The sequence below is a fragment of the Canis lupus genome, chromosome 25 (assembly GCF_003254725.2).
Source record: "Canis lupus dingo isolate Sandy chromosome 25, ASM325472v2, whole genome shotgun sequence".
NCBI lineage: Eukaryota > Metazoa > Chordata > Mammalia > Carnivora > Canidae > Canis > Canis lupus.
Window position 1 is genome coordinate 23778520 of NC_064267.1, and position 4478 is coordinate 23782997.

The 4478-nt window shown below is 40.6% G+C and overlaps 1 pseudogene; it reads left to right on the forward strand.

Annotated features, from left to right (window-relative positions):
• Positions 1 to 874: 874 nt before the first annotated feature.
• On the forward strand, positions 875 to 3754 carry LOC112670197 (60S ribosomal protein L12-like; annotated as a pseudogene).
• The last annotated feature ends 724 nt before the right edge of the window (positions 3755 to 4478 follow it).

A 4478-nucleotide genomic window follows, 5' to 3' on the forward strand; every position in this document is an offset into this window, starting at 1 on the left:
GTGGGATAGGAAATAAATTGTACAGATATTTTATCCAGGTAGACATTGTTCAGCAAGTTTTATTGATATTGTTGTACTCACCTTCACTTAACAGGTGATTAACCAATGCTATTAATGACAAAATTGTCTGAAATACACATCCACTAGACATTCCCTTGCCTTTGATCATTCTTCCTTCCTTGTAAGGAAGGATATCTTGAGCCAAGGAAAAGGGAGATCGTTTGCAAGTGATTGAACAGTCACATCCCTATTTAGAATTTCCTTCCCTGTAATGGTTTAGTTTTGTCTCTTAACCACCTTTGGTTTGGGAGAATGAAGAAGCGAGCGGGATAACATCTGCAGTTCCAAAATCATTTCAGACTCTTCGAGGGACTGGAAATTCAATGGGGCACCAAGCACTCTTGCCTAAAGAGGAGGGAGAGAAGGAGCAAAGACACAGGGAGTGGTGGGGGAAAGGGGTGGTATCAGCAGGAGTGCTGACTGGCCCTCCATGTTCTCTACACCAGCCAGTGGCATATATTTATTTTAAATCTCACGTGCCCTCTCAAAGATGAAAATACTCTTCTTAGAGAACCCTAGATTTATTAGAGTAGTTGCTATCCTAAAGCAAAAACTGGAAGTGTATTTGTGAAAAGATGATAAGGAAATGGCAAAGGTACTACCCTCTAAGAAAGTGGCTAAAAAAAAAAAAAAGGAGAAAATTTGAAAATATAATACTTTCTCTTATGCATATCAACAAGATCACATGAAAAATTACTTAATCCATTCCTCAGAGTAGGATAATCTATGGATTTCAAGATTTCTTGTTAGTCGATTCACTTCTTTTGGGAAGGCTTGTGGAAGGTAATGGGATCCTCTTTGCTCTATTGCAATCATGCCGGTGGTGGAGGTTTCAGATTGCATTTTGACTTTTCAGAATGAATGTACTGCTGACCAGACCTGGAAACTCCAGAATAATAGGGCAGTCTTCTAAGAAAGGTACTTATAAGCTCTTTGGAGTATTATTGATCCTTCTTTCTTGGATCAAGAGCTCAAATGAGCTCATTTGAGCTCTTGATCCATATGTAGTTAGTCTAAAATACAAATCCCTCCTTAGAAAATTCATGTAAGAGGGACAATATTGTAACAGAATGTTCTCATGCTTTTTACTTACTCTAATACCATACTCTTGACGTTGGAAGAAAGTAGAGGTCATCCAAGCAGGAGCCTCCTCTAAAATTCCCTAAGAAGTAATCACTTGTTAAATACTATCTGGGGTGAGAAGTTCTACCTTCATGAGATGATCATTTCTTCTATATTCTTAAGTAAAACCTGTCTTCCTTCATGATTCCACTCATAGGTACTAGCTTGACCTCTTAGAGTATTAGAAATTTCTATTTTCTCTGCCACAGAAGAGTCAGTTACTATTTGAAGACAGTGATGTACACATAAGCTCTTTATGTCTCACTGTTTGCAGAGAGAACATGGGATTTGGGGTCAAAGATTCAAAACCTGGCTCTGACATTTACCACTTACAAGGACCTGGACAGGACATTAAATGTCTCTAAGCCTCAATTTCCTTGATGGAAAAGAGAAGAAACAAACCCATCCCATGTATTGTTAAATGGGTTACATTAGCTAATGTATGCAGAGTACCTTTTATTGGAGGTACTTACTTAATTGTGGCTAGTATTATTACATACTGTGGCTTCAAGTCTTCTCCTTCGTCTCAGATGTTTTTCTCCTGACACAATAGGGCAGAGCAGATGAGAGAAGCACCCTATTGGTTTTTCTGTTCCCTCCTGGGTATCAAAGCATTCTTTAACATTAAAAACGTCTTTCTCCCTTGTCATGGGAGTATTCCTTCATGATCAGCATTTAAACAGCAACTTTTGTTAGAAATAAAAGATTCTTTAAGAAAATATGTTAGTTCTTAACAGTGTATTAGCACCTCAGCCCTCAATGTGGCCCAGCAAGACTTTTTCCTCCCGACCTGTATCCTACAAATATTGTCACTTTCTGGGATCACCTTGGCATAAAAAAGTTAGGGCAGCACAGCAACTGAGTTCATTAATGTTGTCTTGGTGTGTGGTGGTTGAATTTAACTAGATGCTATACTCCAGAAGATAAAGAAGAGTAGAATGGATTATATTCTTCATTTGTCTTACACATGTTACAGGTTCCTCTGTTGTAGGAAAGTAGAGTGTACCCCCTGAAACTTTGCATTAGCCAAAATGACAGAAAGCGGAGAAGCAGTTACCATTAATTTATACAGAAAAAAATTTTTTGAGCCTTCCCAGGTCTGAAAAATAATCTTTCTTAAGCTTTTCTGATTCCTCAGGACACACGTTGCTAATGGATACACAAAATAAATGGAGATAAAACAAATGCTCACAGACACAGTTCAAAGCTGTTGTGGCTTGATGCTGTGGTGCTGAGTGCAGGTTCCCTGGACGGAGCCTGGGTGCTGGGTGCAGGTCCCTGGGAAGGAGCTCGGCGGGGCAGGGGCCTCTCTCTCTGCTCAGGGTGCACGCTGCCCACATAACTGCAAAATAAATGCTGAATGCTGTCTTCACTCTCCACCTTTTTTGTAAAAGCCAAATTCCTCCTCAGATTTCTTTCAGTGAATGAAAACAGTTACTATACTAAATAATGTAGGTATTTCATAAAAGAATAGAGGGACACAAACTTTCACAAAGCAGAGGATACCTGTACTTTTTTTGCTTGAAGCTTAACATGGCATTTGGGTCTTGGGAAAGCCGTTTCAGACTGTTAACTAACACTGACCTTGCAGTTAATGAAAACTTCTAGCAAAAATATAGATTCATTCACTCATTTAAAAAATACTGGGACACCTGGGTGGTTCAGTGGTTGAGCATCTGCCTTTGGCTCAGGGTGTGATCCTGGGTCTGGGCATGGAGTCCCACCATCGGGCTCCCTACAAGGAGCCTGTTTCTCCTCCCTCTGCCTGTGTCTCTGCCTCTCTCTCTTTCTCTGTTTCTCTCATGAATAAATAAATAAAATCTTAAAAAAAAAAAAGCTCTTAAGTCTATTACTTTTACTATTCTAGATACTGGGGACAGAGCTTTGAACAAGATAACAAGGTTCCTTCCCTCATAAAACTAACATAATTAAAAACATTAAAGTCAATGGTATCTAGAATATGACTTGAATTTTAAAAGTAAATAAGTGCTTTTGGCTTTCAGCTCAGAGGAGGCTGAGGTGCAAGCCTCTTCAGTCGCCTGGGTTCATCCAACACCCGCTGCCTCCACCATGCTGCCTAAGCTCAACTCTGTCGCAATCAAACTCATAAACCTGACAGTGCACCACCAGTAGGGAGGTCGGTGCCATGTCTGCTCTGGCCCCAAAGATAGGTGGTCTCGGTCTGTCTCCAAAAACATTTGGTGATGACATCGCCAAGGCAGCTGGTGATGGGAAGGGTCTGAGGATGACAGTGAAACTGACCATTCAGAACAGACAGGCCCAGATTGAAGTGGTGCCTTCTGCCGCTGCCCTGCTGGTCAAAGCCCTCAAGGAACCACCAAGAGACAGAAAGTAGCAGAAAAACATTAAACACAGGGGACATATCACTTTTGATGAGATTGTCAACATTGCCCGACAGATGTGGCACCATTCTTTAGCCAGAGAACTCTCTGGAATCATTAAAGAGATCCTGGGGGCTGCCCAGCCTGTGGGTTGTGATGTTGACCACAGCCACCCTCATGACATCAGAGATGACATCCACGGTGGTGCAGTGGAGTGCCCAGCTGGTTGAGAACTACAAAGGAAAATATTTCAAAAAAGGACCATTTGGCAACCATAAATAAATAGACTCCCAAGTTGCTACCCTGGCTCATTTCTAGTCAGGAGGATAAATCCCAGAGCCCAATGGAATGGGAATCAATTCCTTTAAAAAATAAACTCTTACTACTTTTTCCTATTCATTTAATAGAAATAAATGCAAAAGAATGCACAATAAGCAGCCTGACATGGCCAACATTTTCCCTTCTATTGTGTCTTATAATATCTATTGTGTCTATCTATCCCCCGACTCTGCCAGCCACATCTTTGTTATATTCCAACAAACTGACACAATTTGGAATATCTTTCTCTTAACAACTACTAGTGGTTTTTCAAACAGAATAGAAGCCAAAAAACCTCTTTATTTCACTCTTGATGATAATGTTCTTGTATACTTTTGTATATGGTATTGTAGCAAGATCGGTTACGTTGTGACACAGTGACTGACTTCAAAATCTTAGTGGCTTAAAGCATAAATTTTACTTATTTTTTCTTTTGCTCTATTTCTGTCGCAGGTTGGAAGTAGGACTCTGCCTTTGATAATCTCTCAGGCCTCCCAGCTGGCTGAGCAGCTGCCATCTTAAATATGGTCAATCACAAAGCCAGAGGGAAAAACGGATGTGGTGAAGGAGACACTGCCTCTTTTCACTTTGTCTTGTGAGAGAAATCACTTGCCACACGTAATTCTAAGTGCCAAG